The sequence below is a fragment of the Gigantopelta aegis genome, chromosome 15, assembly GCF_016097555.1.
Source record: "Gigantopelta aegis isolate Gae_Host chromosome 15, Gae_host_genome, whole genome shotgun sequence".
Classification (NCBI taxonomy): Eukaryota; Metazoa; Mollusca; class Gastropoda; order Neomphalida; family Peltospiridae; genus Gigantopelta; species Gigantopelta aegis.
The window spans coordinates 43,028,804-43,047,261 of NC_054713.1; the positions used below are offsets into that span (position 1 = coordinate 43,028,804).

Genomic DNA, 18,458 nt, shown 5'->3' on the forward strand with positions numbered 1-18,458 from the left:
ATTACAATCGTGAGTAAAGTAAAGTTTGTTTTATTTAACGACGCCACTAGAGCACATTGATTTTATCATCGGTTATTGGACGTCAAACATATGGTCATTCTGAAATGGGTTTTTTTTAGAGGAAACCCGCTGTCGCCACATAGGCTACTCTTTTACGACATATAGCAAGGGATCTTTTATTTGCGCTTCCCACAGGCAGGATAGCACAAACCATGGCCTTTGTTGAACCAGTTATGGATCACTGGTCGGTGCAAGTGGTTTACACATACCCATTGAGCCTTGCGGAGCACTCACTCGGTGCTTGGAGTCGGTATCTGGATTAAGAAAACAAAACATGCCTCGACTGGGATCTGAACCCAGTACCTACCAGCCTGTAGGCAGATGGCCTAACCACGACGCCATCGAGGCCGGTTACAATCGTGAGAACCCAGTACCTAGCAGCCTTAAATCCAATGGCGTTAACCACCAGACCATCAAAAGACCGGCATCGCCTAACGATTCCAGTCCTCAGCCAGTATGCACCCTAGTCCGAATATCCAGTCCGACTCGGCAATAACTATAACCTTTCGCTTTCGATTCTCAATTTTGACGCAAGATAGCAGACGATCGTAACTTGATTGCGTCTCCCCGCAAGTCGGTTAATTAACCATCTTATGTTTCTCCCTGTTTACCCGATCGTCCCCTAATTGATAACATACTGTCCAGTTTGTTAGAATTAACCAGCTCAAACTTACTAGACACGAACTGCAAACCGAAATCTTTGGTTTAAAACAAATTAAGCTATTGATTGGCTAATAAATAAACCTTTCGAAGAGGATGAGTGTGGTGGGGGGGGGGGGGGGGGGGGGGAAGCTGAGTTAACGAAATATGCATAACAAGAAGACTGTGTAGACTGAGGGAGAAGGGGACAGAATTTTTTTTTTACAATGTGCAAACATTGAAACTGTTTTTTTTAAATAAAGTTTTAAAGGGACTCTCCTGAGGTTTTAGCCCTAGCAAGACTTCAGTTTGTTCCCTTTTTTGTTACAGAGATATTCAGCACGAAAATTTAAGTAAAATGTAATTTTAATGATGTAATGATATTTTATTGGCCGAAAACAATAGCGACACACTCGGGACTGTTCTGTTTCATCCTATATCAGACTGATCGAATGTCGAGCCATAAGAAAGATAAAGTTTGTTTTGTTTGACGACACCACTAGAGCACATTAATTTATTAATCACCGGCTACTGGATGTCACACATATGGTAATTTTGATATGTAGTCTTAGAGAAGAAACCCGCTACATTTTTCCATTAGTAGCAAGGGATCTTTTATATGCACCATCCCACAGACAGAATAGTACATACCACGGCCTTTGATATACCAATCGTGGTGCACTGGCTGGAACCAGAAATAGCCCACCGACGGTGATGATCGATCCCAGACTGACCGCACATCAAGCGTGCACTTTACCACTGGGCTACGACCCGCCCGTCTGACCATAAGACTTCCGAAAGCCAAACATCTTTAGACAACAAGAGGCTACAAAACAATTGTTCGTTGTTTTTCTCAGACGTGCTAACCACTGAATATACGAGTTAATTACGTTGTTGAAGGACTATTTTCAAGAGGAAAATAAGCAATTAATACGCACTTTTAACATCCAGAGATAGTCTTTGCATTGTTGTTCACCCTTGAGCAAGGTAATGGACTTTGAAAATATCTTCTTACAAACCGACATTGCTGATGATGTCTATATGCGTATATATCGGGTGATTTTTATTTTTAAAAGTCCCACTTTCTGAAGATGAAAATCAGGAAAAGCATTTGCTACACCAATGACCTTAATTCGAACGACCACATCAAAAACTAGTGTTGGGATTCGGAGGGAATATCACCATCGATAATCTGTGATAATCGGTTTGCACTAACCGGTCAACTTTTGATTACACAATCGGTTAGAATTGTGTGAATACTAGATGTTATATATACTCTTTAAAAAAGTAAGGTAACTCTAATAGGAATTTACAATAGCCAAAATTGTAAGGTATATTAGCTGTGGGGAATGGTTATATGATAATAGTGAATTAAATGGGCAAACATCACAACCGGTAGTGCAGTATTACAGTAGGGTTTATGACCACCAAAGATCTTGAAGGACGATTGGGGTTAGAAGTGGAATTTGAAAGTTGACGTATTTTTTATCAGTAAATCGCAAATTCAAACAATAAAAATGACCTAAAAATAAAACAATAACAACTGTATGATCAATAGAATGAAAAAGATTGACAGAAATAATGTTCCACAGTAATTAATGAACCTTCCTGGAAATTTTCAAAATCGAGAATGACACCCCACGCACGTGTACGGGGTAATTGCGTGATGCACGTGCAAACTATGGAATGTGTTTCGGTGTGTTGATAAACAGACCTGAACGTTCTTTACTAGGATGTCTGTGGTCTAAACGTATGTTCGGTCTAATAGTTGATATTAACATTAATATTTCAGGTTCCCCTACTGTTTTTGAAGAGTATACATGCTTAGCACTGGAACGTTTAGATGGGGGTGTTCTGGCATTATACTGGGCTTTCACCCAAATTATATCACCAACGTGTAGACAGCAACTTCTAAGCTAGCCGTAAGCAACTTCTAAGCTAGCCGTAAGCAACTTCTAAGCTAGCCGTAAGCAACTTCTAAGTTAGCCGTAAGCAACTTCTAAGGTGTACGGACTCTCATTTTTATAGGGGGGAGAGGCTGGCTCTTGTCCGAATTAAACGAAATTGCCCGAAAAAGGATAACAAAATGTTTTTCATATTAGCATTACTTCCAAATATAGGGTTGCAAACGAATCAACAACGCATTTTTACATGGATTTCAACTAATTTTGAAGGAAGAATGATGGAAATACTTTGTAAAAAGGTCTCAGGTTAGCATATTTTGCCCGAATATTTATAACATGTTTGCTCTAATTTGAGGTTTTACTCACCCTTCCCCCTGTCGCGTACGTTTATGAAGATTGCGGCTTCCGTTACGTTTGTGTTTATAGAATTCATATTTGTATGCAATATTTGTACGATGTGTGTACAGCACTCGACGGGACATGAACGCAAAACGATCATTACGAAATGCGGTACCGGGTAAGACTAAATAAGGCAGTCGGCAGTACAAATCAAAAGTGGATAAGCGGTCAGAACGATGGGAAACTGTTAAAACTGCCTTGCCTATTATAGTATTGATAAGAAGGATTTGAATTATAAAAACAAAGCACCTGTTATCGTGTTCACTGGGAGATAACTTACAAACTGCTAATTTTACCTTTAATAACGATTTCATTTTTTTTTTCTTTATGTATAAATGAAAACACACACACACACACCAATCCCAAAATATTTACATCAATTCCATCACTTAAACAGCCGGAACAATTACAGTTAACATTTTCCCACACAATCAATTAAGATTTTTATAAATAATCTAGCATCTCACCGCTAGAGCCAAACCGATCAATTTTCGATTATAATTGATAATTGTAACGTCACTATCGGAAACCAATCAAAGCGTACGCGAACGTCAGCGTGGCTCTCTGTCACTGAACGCAGCATCTGTGTGTTTCCCGGTAAAAGAAAAGTTAAAGTTTGGTTTGTTTAACGACACCACTAGAGCACATTGATTTATTAATCATCGGCCATTTGGTAATTTTTACTTACAGTGTTACAGTGGAAATCCGCTACCGTTTTCCATTAGCAGCAAGGCGTTTGTTATATGCACCATACTACAGACAGGATAGCACATACCATGGCCTTTGATAAATCAGTCGTGGTGCACTGGCTGGAGCAAAAAATAGCCCGATGGGCCCACCGACGGGGATCGATCCCAGATCTACCGCGCATCAGGCAAGCGCTTTACCACTGGGCTACGTCCAGTCGTTCCCAGTTAAATCAACGGTTTAAATTTATCGCGAAACACACATCCCAATCACGACCTTGTTCGTGATATCTCGAATAAATGTGTCAAAATGAGTCTAAATGTACAGCATCGTCGATAAAGCAAGCTCCGCGAATCGCTCTGGTTTAAGACGGCATAACAAATACAAATGTATTGTTTGTGGCTTCTGTCTGCTGGGGAAAAGATCTCAAGCCACACTTTTAATAGAAAACAATTCCCTGGTTTTAGCGCCATAATTGCATTCTTCTGTATTACACTTGATGACACGACAAATGGGCCAGACAACTAAGGATATAACCACATCTTATTATAGGGTCGTACCTACTCTAAAATAACTGAATAGGGGTGGGTGGCGAAGGGATGCAGTACAGGTCCGTAGGATCCGCAGGCCGGGTGGTGGAGTGGGTGGGCACAGTCTACAGCATTTGAGGACAAAAATGTATAGGGTTTCGGGTGGACTTTTTGAGTCATATTCTATATAAGTTTCGTTTTGTTTAACGCCACTTCTAGAGCACATTGATTTATTAATCATCGCCTATTGGGTGTCAAACATTTGGTAACTTTTGACTCGGAGTCGTAGTGAAAATCCGCAACATTTTTCCATTAGCAGCAAGGGATCTATTACATACGTTCCCCACAGACATGACAGAACATACCACGACCTTTGATATAACATCCTTGACGCACTGGTTGGGATGGGAAAACGCAATTAAAGAATGAGTCTACTGAGATGGTGCGATCCTACGACGCAAACACCCATACGAGCGCTTTACCGACTGAGCTAAATTTTGCCCAGTGTTGGAGGATGACCAAGTTTTGCATGCATCAGACGCCATTACCGTTTTGGTGGCAAAAAAATGTTTATATTAAAATTATGTAATATCGTGTCTATTGTTAATAATATTTATAGATCTGGCTATTATTCTCCTGACATAAAGTATGACCAGAATGCCTAATGTGTTCATCCGGATGTGATTCATTTACTTTAGCTAACGACAACGGAACATCCACGGAAATACAGCATGCATAACAAGAATACGATTGCTATTTAGGTTGCACTGTATCAAAGGGGAAAGTTTTGTGTCAAAGTTCGAGGTGCAAATATTTACGGAGTGAAAAAAAATCAGCGTCTATTTTTTGTAGTCTTTCTTCTTCTTTTTGTTCCTTCTAGTCAGGATATCACAGGGAGATGTTTGCTGCTAGGATGAATCTCACAGTGACACGGGGGGATTCCTGGTCTCCATAAAGTTTTAATATGTGACATTGGTTATTTATGCAAATGCTATTATCATTAGCAATAAATAAATACACTTTTATTTGTTGTACAGTTGTTTTGCAATATACACCAGAGGTTGCAACCTGTGCAATGTACACCCAAAATGGAAATGCGATCTTCAGAAAAAAAGGAATGTTGCTGATAAGTATATTCATCAAATTTCTTAAATGGTATGCGACCTCTTATTTTCAATAAGGTAGATTAAATGTGCCACGCTTTTTATTGTTGATACGCTGCTTATATGATTTGTATTAGCAAACGTAAACATTATCGGCAATATGAATGGATGTGGTCTATTGGAACCAATTCATCAATATGCGTGTTTTGTTTGGCCAAAAACGTCTGTGATTGTATTCCGGAAGTGTTACATGCGACATCAGCAGGCCACAGACCACAATTAATTACGCTATATGTTTCTATATAGCCTTAGTGGCTATAACATTTTTATTAATATCAGCAGGCCCATGGATTTTGGTATGTACCTTTGCCTGCCTAGGGGAAACATACCCTGAAAAGGACAACCCCTGTTGTCCAGCTCCTTCTCCCAGGATATTGGTTTAAACAAACACACCCACTATACCTGGCCGGAGTACACCCATTTTACACAAAAAACATTACTTTTGCATGGGCCAGAATTACCACAAACAAGTCTTCAGTGTCAACAAGTTACACATGCTCTCCGTGTCAACTTCAGTCAGATAGTTGCCACTTCAAAGCTGTCTGACCTGGAATAATCACAGTGAAACAGCAGACTACTTGCGCGGACAAATTTCCGGACAACCAAATGGGAAGATAACTGTAATCTGAGGCCAGCTGTCGAAAAACGACACCCGGAAATACAACATGTACTGGTATAAGTAGACATGCTACCAGCATGTAATAACATGCAGCTGTTGGCTCTGTCCACAAAATGCCAGGAATGTCTGTTATCATGTGTCTAAAATACAAGATAATTTTGATATTAACCCTGACGTTCGCGAACTAGTTGATTCCTGTCCCGTGTTCAGCAACCGCGAGTAACGATAACGTTCGCGAACTATTTTAATGATCCCCGATTTGGTTATTAGGTTAACGCGAAGCGCTTAAGACTAGCGAACGTTTTCCTACTGGGTCTGGCTAAACGCAATCCTAGAGTACAAAAAGATGAAAAACTCCCTGCTCCCATATAAGTTCCTTTGACTGATTGCCTGTAATTATATAAGTGGTTTGTTACATTAACTCTCAAACAGACAGAACAGTACATTCCACGACCATCGAAATAGCAATCGTGAACACTGGTTGGAACGAGAAAAACTAAATTAATTTTATCCATTGAAGAGGGTTAGAAATTTTATTACAGAAACAAAATAAAATTTAAAAGTTTCAACATTCAAGACGCATTTAATTATATTTTCAGTTAAACATTTGTAATGCTTAGCGACACTACAAGAGCACACTGTACTGACACTCGATGTCAAACATACAAAAAGTCTGACACATCGTTTTCAAAGGAAATCAGCTATTTTTGTCCACAAGTAGCAAGGGATAGTTTAATTGCACTTACCCACTAGGAGGCACTCCCACGGCAAGAAGGAATTAAAAGAGGTCTTCCACCGGTGGGGCAGGATATGCTCAACTTTCGTGAACACCTGATATTACCATTGTTATGACACTGATTCATGAGTGCATGGCATCACAGCTGTACTTATTCTAATAATCTTTGTCTGTTGCTAGTTTTCATTTAGTAAACTAGTCTAGAGTGGCAGTCCTCTTTGCAACAGTGCAAGAGGGGTGAAATCTTTAGTAAGGAATCTCCTCGGGAGTGGCTGTCCTCCCATACTCAAGACACTAGATAGAGATTCATAGAATCACCCACTATTTTCCCAAATACCCATTCGACTCTGCAATGTGCAGCGCTAAAGTTTGTTTTGTTTAACGACACCACTAGAGCACATTGATTAATTAATCATCGGCTATTGGATGTCAAACCTTTGGTACTTCTGACGTGTCCCGCTACGTTTTACTGATGCAGCAAGCGATCTTTTGTATGCATGTTTCACAGGAAAACATCATACCGCGACCTTTGACCAGTTGTGGCGCACTGGTTCGAACGAGCATTGTGCAGAGATACGACCTTAATCATGTATTACGGTTTTGTCGTTCAGATTCGAAGGGACATCCAGGCAAACACTAGGCACTCGTTCTACAAAACGATCTTGTCGTCGTAAATATCTACTATCGCGATCGTAATTTTTTTCCTACGATCGCAAAGCCTGTCCCACGACACGGCGTAGCTAACAACTGTCGCCGTAAACAACGGTGAACATTTACAATTGGTACGAGGCAGTTGTAAAGCCATTAAAGCTGATGGCAAATGGCAATTAGATGATGATTTGATTATTTTCTAATAAGTGTACAAACTCATTTGTGTATAAAGGGGTCTAATATGCACAGAATGGGCCGAATTTACAACACCTGTTTTAGACCTACACGCGTGTAACTACGTACATTTACAATGCTTAAACGCCCGTTTTAGACCTACACGCGTGTAAGTACGTACATTTACAATGCTTAAACGCCCGTTTTAGACCTACACGCGTGTAACTACGTACATTTACAATGCTTAAACGCCCGTTTTAGACCAACACGCGTGTAACTACGTACATTTACAAAGCTTAAACACCTGTTTTAGACCTACACGCGTGTAACTACGTACATTTACAATGCTTAAACACCTGCGTTTAAGAAAAAAAAAACAGGCTTCGTAAATCCGGCCCAATACCTTTTCTGAAACTCGAGTGAGCGTGAACAAATTTTACATTCTCCTACGTCATTAGTGTTTCAGGCAGGTCCATCCCGGGTCCGGTATCTGGCAAGGCCAGTGTCCGACCCGGGACAGAAGTTACTTAAAGGGACATTCCTGAGTTTGCTGCAATGTTTAAGATGTTATCGACTAACAGAAACTTTTTAACGATTGTAATTACATATCAAATATATTTTTCTGCATAAAATATTAGTGGCTGTATATTAAACGTGATTCTGATCGTTCTACTATTTGTACTAGGTTAAATTTCATTTCATTTCCTAAAATATTGAGGGTTTTTTCGTATGTACGAAATTATTTGAAGACAAAATCCAGTTTGGGCTTCTTACAAATATTAAGACGACCAGAAACACATTGAATATACAGACACTGAAATGGATGTTGCTAATAAGTATATTCATCAAATTTCTTAAATGGTATGTGACCTCTTATTTTCAATAAGGTAGATTAAATGTGCCACGCTTTTTATTGTTGATACGCTGCTCGTAGAAATGTTTTATTTTTCGGAAACATCTTACAATGCAGCAAACTCAGGAATGTTCCTTTAACATGGGGGTAAGGGCACATATTTAATTTTTGGAAACGCCAATCTAAAAGATACTATATTATAATATTTATAAACTAAAACATTTTTCTTTTTTATATTATAGCCCAAACTCGAGTAAAAAAACGATTTAAGCCTTACAACTTTCACACGAAAATATGGGAGGTAACTCTCATATATTATGTATTTGTCAATTATTGCTTCGTAAATAAACTAGTCAAGTAACTTCGTGGATGTCCGATACCAACGAATACATCAGAGATGTTCCGAATAGTCAATAACCAGCATATTATTTAAATTCTTCACACAGAAGATTTTAATCGTTATAGTGGTACTTACAACTACCGTAAGGTTGCTTTGTGGAACGTTTGTAATGCTTATGTATGCCAGCTGTAAAATAAATCGTACATCGTGGAAAGGGTTATTAACAACACCACTAGAGCATATTGATTTTATTAATCATCGGCAATTGTGTTTCAAACATTTGGTAATTTTTACATACAGTCTTAGAGAGGAAAACCGCTACTTTGTTTTTCAGTAATAGCAAAGGATCTTTATATGCACCATCCTACAGACAAGATAGCACACACACACACACACACACACACACACCACACATATATATATATATATATATATATATATATATACCAGGCTTGGTGCACTGGCTAGAATGAAAAATAGACCAATGTGCCCACCGACGGGAATCGATCCTAGATCGACCGCGCAAGGCAGAATTCATCTGGAAACAACAAGATACATTGAAACAGAAAAGTTAAAGTTTGTTTTGTTTAACGACACCACCAGAGCACATTGATTGATTAATTAATCATCGGCTATTGGATGTCAAACATTTGGAAAAAAAATGACACGTCATAAGGGGAAACCCGCTACATTTTTCCTAATGCAGCAAGGAATCTTTTATATGCACTTTCCCACCGATATGATACAAGGACACAGGACATACGATAGCTGTTGTCAATAGCCTTTGCTCCAAGACTGAGGATAGGCATAAGTAATTGGCTGAGACAGGAATTGATAAGCAGTACGACAATGGATCAGGAGTTGATATTTGACTTTGGCATCAACAGGTATCAATATTCATTCAGCTATCTGAGTTCTTTGCGCGACACACTACTGAGGACATCGTTTCTCTATTCCAAGAAACATGGAGATATATCGACTACAGAACGTGTCCGCGATTAAGGCTTAGCCTTCCCAGGGGCTGTTTTTTCCCCCAGCATCGATGATTAACAACAAAAGACGAAATTCGAGATTGTTCATATATATTAAATAATTGTATTGATACTGGGGGTCATGGAGACACAGACGATGATAACAAAGCTAATCCGGTGAGAGAAAAAACAAAAGAAAAACAATCGTCCACATCTAGCAGTGTTAAGCTGGTATGTACTATGTGTAGTAAGCAATAACGGGTGCGCAGAAGTACTGATTTATCTGGTGAACCTAAAGGCATTGTCGGTTATGTCAGCTGATTAGGAAAGCGCACAGTATAAAGGTACTGACCTCTCAGTCTCTGTATGTAGTGGGGTCGCGTCCCGGTGCCTCAGCCCAACCACTCAGAGTGAGGTTTGACTGCTAATGTATTTCTTTCCTTATCTTTCCTTATAATATTTCGTTTTCTTTCTGTCTTTTTCGGTCTTTCTGTTTTTGTCTCTAGTTTTTCTCTTTATTACCCTCTCTCTCTTTCTCTCTAGTTCTTTCTTTTTCTGTTTATTTCCTCTCTCTCTCTCTCTCTCTCTCTCTCTCTCTCTCTCTCTCTCTCTCTCTAGTTTTATTTCTCTCTCTCTCTCTCTCTCTCTCTCTCTCTCTCTCTCTCTCTCTCTCTCTCTCTCTCTCTCTCTCTCTCTCTCTCTCTCTCTCTCTCTCTCTCTCTCTCTCTCTCTTTATTGCCTCTACTTTTTGTTTATTCTCTCTGATTTCTGAAGCATTTCGTGTTTAGAATCCTCACGTACAACCTTCACTGCCTTCACTCTTTTGTTTTGCTAACAGCCAAAACTCCGGAATCTTCGACATCATCGAAAACACGATTCTTTCATATTTCTTCTCTCTTTTTTTTTGGTGGTAAAATAAGGCAATTTCCTTGATCCTGTCTGAGCTATGAGATGGTTTGTGGAGAAAGCAGCGGATGTGACTCATGGTGTGGTTCCCATCTGGATAACGCCGTGTATAATTATGTGTCATTGCCTTACACAAACCTTGGAGTTCAAATATAACTAATTTGTTTTTAGTGGAACCTGTTTTAAAACCGAAGAAACCTACAAACAGATATTAAAACAATACTATAGGGAAATTTGCTTTTGGTGGAACCTGCATTAAAACCGAAAAAAACCTACAAACAGATATTAAAACAATACTATAGGGAAATTTGCTTTTGGTGGAACCTGTTTTAAAACCGAAGAAAACTATAAACAGATATTAAAACAATACTATAGGGAAATTTGCTTTTGCTGGAACCTGTTTTAAAACCGAAAAAAAACTATAAACAGATATTAAAACAATACTATAGGGAAATTTGCTTTTGGTGGAACCTGTTTTAAAACCGAAGAAACCTACAAACAGATATTAAAACAATACTATAGGGAAATTTGCTTTTGGTGGAACCTGGATTAAAACCGAAAAAACCTACAAACAGATATTAAAACAATACTATGGGGAAATTTGCTTTTAGTGGAACCTGTTTTAAAACCGAAGAAACCTACAAACAGAAATTAAAACAATACTATAGGGAAATGTGCTTTTAGTGGAACCTGGATTAAACCCGAAAAAACCTACAAACAGATATTAAAGAAATACTATAGGGAAATTTGCTTTTAGTGGAACCTGGATTAAAACCGAAAAAACATACAGATATTAAAACAATATTATAGGGAAATTTGCTTTTAGGGGAACCTGTTGTAAAACCGAGGAAACCTACAAAGAAATCTTAAAGCATTATTGTTGGTTCACTATAGATAAATTTGTTTTTAGTGGAACCTGTATAAAAACTGAAGTAACCTACAAACAAGACCCTAAAGCCGTATTTTGGGTTTACTACAGGGACATGTGTTATAGCGGAACCTGTAGAAAAACTGAAGTAACCTATAAACAAGACCCTAAAGCCGTATTTTGGGTTTACTACAGGGACATGTGTTATAGCGGAACCTGTATAAAAACCAGAATAAAGTTTGCTTTTTAAGAAGCTGTATGCAAACCGAAGAAAACTACAAACAGATATTAAAGCAATATTGTAGCGAAAACTGTATTAAACCGAAGAAAACCACCCACACATTTTGAAGCAAAGTAGAGGAAGAACTTGACTATACCTAGGATATTTTCATCGCGATATATTTTGCCGTTCAGATTATAAATCTTTAAATCAAACTCTCCACAATTTCAATTTCCGTTGAGCCGATTGATCTTGAATTTAAATTTCCTTTTGGCTTTAATATGACAAATGATGTTTATTTCGGTTTCGTCTTCAAAAAGTCATAAACCGTGTTATACCGCCTTCTCTTTACAATCTCCGTCTAGCCTAGGACATATTGTCCATCCCAAATCCTTCTGCTTGAACACACTATGTAAAATTGGACCGTCGAGACATTTTCTGATGTCTATCTGAATCCTAAAGGAATATAAATTACACGCGTATCTGACAAACTCAGTACGATCACGTAATATAAAGGAAATAAAGGCGAAATACAGCTCAGTAGTTATGACGGGTTTTCTGTGAAGACTCTTGACATTCAATAGCCGATGATTAATAAACCAATGTGCTTTAGTGGTGTTGTTAAATAAAATAAACTTTGTAAAAAGGAAAATAATTGAAATGTGTATGTAACTTATACATATTGAAGCTGGTATAAAAAAAATAGTGAAATAACACAAATAGTATGTACACTATGCAATCTTAATGGCGACACACACACACACACACACACACACACACACATAGAGAGATAGAGAGACAGAGACACACACACACAGACAGAGAGAGAGAGAGACAGAGAGAGACAGACAGACACAGAGAGAGAGATGGAGAGAGAGACGGAAAGAGATGGAGAGAGAGACAGAGATAGACACAGACACACACACACACACACACACACATAGAGATGGAGAGAGAGAGACAGAGATAGATAGAGAGAGAGAGAGAGAGAGAGAGAGAGAGAGAGAGAGAGAGAGAGAGAGAGAGAGAGAGAGAGAGAGAGAGAGAGGCGATCCTCGTTGTGGCGGTCTAAAAGATGTATTATCCGCTAAAGGATATGCTCCTGAATGGCTGTCCTCTTGTAGACGAGACACTAGACACTAGACACTAGATAGAGATTCACGGAATCAGAGAGATATAGTTCAGTCAGGTAAGGTGATCACGACAGTATTCTTAAGCATAACCTGGATGTTTGTACAACACTGCCATTGGCATCTTTTACAAGACCGGCCTCGGTGGCGTCGTGGTTAGGCCATCGGTCTACAGGCTGGTAGGTACTGGGTTCGGATCCCAGTCGAGGCATGGGATTTTTTTTTATCCAGATACCGACTCCAAACCCAGAGTGAGTGCTCCGCAATGCTCAATGGGTAGGTGTAAACCACTTGCACCGACCAGTGATCCATAACTGGTTCAACAAAGGCCATGGTTTGTGCTATCCTGCCTGTGGGAAGCGCAAATAAAAGATCCCTTGCTGCCTGTCGTAAAAGAGTAGCCTATGTGGCGACAGCGAGTTTACTCTAAAAAAAAGTATCAGAATGACCATATTTTTTGACGTCCAATAGCCGATGATAAGATAAAAAATCAATGTGCTCTAGTGGCGTCGTTAAATAAAACAAACTTTACTTCTGTTACAAGAGCGGACTATTTTGCCCCAACAGGTTTCCTTTTCGTTATCTCTGTACACCATGTCATCAAGCTGCCGTGCGGAGGTATTTCTTTTAATATGTGTGCAGCATGACGTCGGATTTTCCACGTTTGGACTAATGTGATAAAGGATTCCAGCTTTTACATTTTTGTCCATAAACTTCCAAAGCCTAGTTAGTAACGCATGGGGGAAGCCATAAAACTCGCATCGATTGGTGTAACATGTCCAACTACTAAAAATTACAAAATCGGGTTTTTTTCATTCTTTTTCTCAATACAATATTTGTTTTAAACAATATACATAAAGTAAACCACTTAGCTACCAGCCCACCAAAGAGCCTGCTGGTGGTGTTAATGGACATGAAAGGTTTGTTATGGATCGTCTTAATTGTACTATTGAATGAATGAATGAATGAATGACAGCTTAACGATTCTCTGGCTCTGTTACATATTCAGTATTCTAAATATCAGAATACAATAGAATAAATGTTTAACGACACCCCGCATGAAAACTGCATCGGCTATTGGGTGGCAAACCATGATATATGTCACAATATCAGGCAACAGCGAATAAGTCGGTTTTATATATTCCAACAAAGTTTTAATAAGAGGTATAAAATAGATAGAGAAATATGAAAAAAACAGACAAAGTCGAAATGTATAGAGCAATTTGAATTTTAAAGGGACATTCCTGAGTTTGCTGCACGTTTTAAGATGTTATCGATTAACAGAGACTTTTTAACGATTGTAATTATATATCAAATATTTTGCCCTGCATAAAATAATAGTGGCTGTGTATTAAACGTGTTTCTGGTCGTTCTAATATTTGTAAAAGGTTAAATTTCATCTTATTTCCTAAAATAATGTTTTTCGGTACGTACGAAGTTAATTGAAGACAAAATTCAGTTTGGGCTTCTTACAAATATTAAGACGACCAGAAACACATTAAATATACAGACACTGATATTCTAAACAAGAAAATATATTTAATATGTAAGTTTAATCGTAGAAATATTTTATTAGTCGGAAACATCTTACAATGTAGCAAACTCAGGAATGTCCCTTTAAAGACAAATGAATGTAAAAGAAAAAGAAGTATTAAGAAAAATGTCAAATATAAAGACAAATATGAAATATTGAAATGTAAAATACAAAACAATAAATAAAATCAATGTAGAAAATATGCTATATAAACGTCAATGAAGTATAAAAACAGAATTTGAAGAAAAAAATATATATAAAGACAAATGCAACACAGTATGCACTGCAATATAAGCAAAAATGAAATACAAAACTTTGGAATAAAAGGGCAAACAAAATTTAAGACAAATTTGAATTACAGAGATAAATAGTACATAAAGTCAAATGTGAAACTTAAAGGCTAAAAATGAAATTCAAAAACAGACAAACGGAATTGACAGATTTACGGAATTTAAACACAAATTCGAAATATAGCCAAATATGAAGTATTAAAAGACAATGACACTATAATGTTCCTACCTTCAGAATTACCTCCGCTCGCTTCTCTGGAATACCTGTAATCGGTGAAGACTTGGAAAGCCTCTAAACTGTTTCCCAGAATTAACCAATAAGGAACAACTCTTTTCTGACTACACGCGTCAAGCAAACCAGTTCCTCACTTCGCTCTGACCAATTGTATCAAAGCGCTCACGCTGCCTCACTCCTACCTATAAAGGTGTTCTGACGCCAGTCGTCAAAGACGTAGTCACACTTCCGGTCGAGGGATAAATAATCCATTAATTATTTTGATTGGTCAATATCCTACAATGGAAATAACGGACGGTGGTGGAGGGACTAATTTTTCACGAGTTACGCTTATGGCCGTCGGCGCATTTTATTGAACGTCGTACAATACGAGAGTGAGATGATACGTGATAGGTTCATTGCCCATTGATATGCTTGTTGTCCCGTTGAGGGGCTAATAGGGAGAGAACTACTTTGTAAAATTTAGAAATTGATACCACAAATCATTCAAATACTAGTGTGTGTATATACTCTTCTTCTTTTTTGTTCTTTTTTTTTTTGGGGGGGGGGGGGGGTTGGTGGGTGGTGGTGGTTTGGCGGTTAATAAAATAGTTAATCTGAATGACTGTTATCGTATTCTAAGTCGTATCTCTGCATATGCTGGAGTCGAAGGGATGTTTTAACAAGGTCGTGATTGCTGACACGAATAAACAGTTTATTTTTAGACATTGCTGTTACTGCTGATTATGTTTTCTTGATGTTTTGTTGCTGTTGTTGACGATGTTTTGTTTCTGTTGTTGACGATGTTTTGTTATTGTTGCTGTGCTGTTGTTTATGTTTTATTACTTATTTCTGTCTTTTGAGTATCCCAATCAATCACAAAGATTACAATTAAATTTGTAAATAAGAAAGAAAGCGTGAAGCAATTAACTATGGAATGGTATGGCATGGTATGGCATGGTATGGGATATTGTATATCACCTCAGCGCATCGACTTTAATTAAGTTGGTAATAACGCCATGTCAACAAACAGAACACATGTATTAATATTTTAAAACGACTGGGAGTCATTTTACTCGATTGCTTTAGAATAATAGATGGGATTCGCCAATTTAGATATGCATGGATGAACATGTGTATTTTAATCAACCTGAATCAACCAATATGTAACTGGATAATCAATTATATAACATATGAATCAATCCCTCTGTAACGCTTGGTCCTGAACAAATATATATGTCACTTCCAAATCAATATATACATAACCTGTGGATAAATCGATATTTAACCTCTGAATCAATCTAATTATAACCTCTGGATCAATCTATATGTAACCTCTGGATCAATTTATATCTAACCTCTGGATCAATCTATGTATAACCTCTGGATCAATTTGTATGTAACCTCTGGATCAATCTATATGTAACTTCTTAATCAATATACACGTAACCTATGGATCAATCTATAATTATCTAGCATCTGAATGATCCTATATTTAAGCTCTGAAACAATCTATAAGTAATATCTGAATCAATTAATACTTTACCTCTGAATCAATCTATATGTATCCTCTGAATCAATGTATACGTAACCTCTGAATCAATCTAAACCTAACCTCTGAATCACTATCTATGTAACCTTTAGATCAATTTATATTTAATACCTGAGTCAATCTACGGTATATGTAACATCTGAATCGATATCTTAATCAATCTATATGTAACATCTGAATCAATCTTTAAGTAACCTCTGAATCAGTCTATATTTAACCTCCGAATCAATCTATATTTATCCTATGAATCAGAATATATATATATATATATAATATATATATATATATATATATATATATATATATATATATATATATATATATATATATAAAACCCTCTGGATCAATCTTTACGTAACCTATGAATCAGTCTATATTTAACCTCCGATTCAATCTATATTTAACCTCTGAATCAATCTATATATAACCTCTGGATCAATCTTTACGTAACCTATGAATCAGTCTATATTTAAACCTCTGAATCCTTCATTTCATCGTTAATCCATCACGACAGACATCATCAACACAAAACGACGATTCTCCTGGAAACACACCAGACCAACATCCAACTGATGTTCTTAACGGACACAAAGCACAGCTATAACTGTATAAGATTACCTTGATAACAACGATGGCAATACTAATAACATGTTAGGCGCATTTGTGTAGTCCTTTATTACCTCCGAAATGATCGCCATTGATCCGTGACTGTCGCGCGGCGGTCAGGGCAGGAAATAAGCGCGTACTATTACCAATTAGGGCGGAGGGAGTAAACAGACGCGCCCTCCGGAGACCGGGCAGCACAGTCAGGTATCAAAGAGTCCATGTAATCAGGGTGGAACATTTGTCGACGTGCTGTACGATTAACGCAATCCTATTGCAGATCTAACGACTGTTGATACGTGTATGCTACTCGAAATAAGTTTAGCATTTGTTAACGTGATGTACTATTAACACAAGCCTATTGCAAGTTTAACGACTATTGATACGCGTATACTACTCGAAATAAGTTTAGCATTTGTTAACGTGATGTACGATTAACACAAACCTATTGCATATCTAACGAATATTGATACGTGTATACTACACAAATAAAGTTTAGCATTTGTCAACGTGATGTACGACTGAAACAAGTCTATTGTAGGTTTAACCACCGTGATGTATCATTGACAATCCTATTGTAAATTTAACAAGCAATGAATCATGTATACTACTCAAAACAGGTTTAACATTTGTTAACGTGGTGCATGATTGACGGTACTGTTGCAAATTTTGGGGTCAAAAGTGAAATTTGAAAGTTGACGGGGTTTTTTATCAGTAAATCGCAAATTCAAACAATAAAAATTATTAAAAACAAAACAATAACAACTGTATGTTCAACAGAATGAAAATGATTGACAGAAATAATGTTCCACAGTGATCAATGGACCTTCCTGGAAATGGTCAAAATCGAGAATGACACACCACGCACGTGTACGGGGCAACTGCGTAATGCATGTGCAAACTATGGAATGTGTTTCGGTGAGTTGATAAACAGACCTGAACGTTCTTTACTAGGATGTCTGTGGTCAAAACGTATGTTCGATCTAATAGTTGATATTAACATTAATATTCCAGGTTCCCTTACTTTTTTTGAAGAGTATAGTAATCAAAGCAAGTTTAAATTGTCAATGTGGTGACCGATTAACAAAATCCTATTGCAGTTTTAACGATTAATGGTATACGTATAATACTCAAAACATATTTATCATTTTAACGTGATGTATGATTAACAATTATATTGAAATTTTAACGATTAATGATACATGTATACTATTCGAAACAGATTAAGTATTTGTTAAAGTGATGTATGATTAACAATATTATTGCATTTCTAACGAGTAATGGACATATATTACTCGAAACAAGTTTAGCATTTGTTCGTCTGTTGTACGATTAACAGTACTGTTGAATAGGTAAACTTTTCAAAACCAGTTTAATATTTATTAATGTGATTTATGATTAATAATCACAGTGCA

General features: G+C 37.4%; 1 protein-coding gene across 1 annotated transcript in view; it reads right to left on the bottom strand.

Moving 5' to 3' along the window:
* The window catches only part of LOC121390183, a 39,042-nt gene extending 23,935 nt beyond the window's left edge, over positions 1 to 15,107 (bottom strand). Inside the window, exon 1 of the mRNA XM_041521932.1 lies at positions 14,904 to 15,107. The gene's annotated coding sequence lies outside the window, so the exon portion shown is untranslated. The remainder of the gene's footprint in view (positions 1 to 14,903) is intronic.
* Positions 15,108 to 18,458: the final 3,351 nt, after the last annotated feature.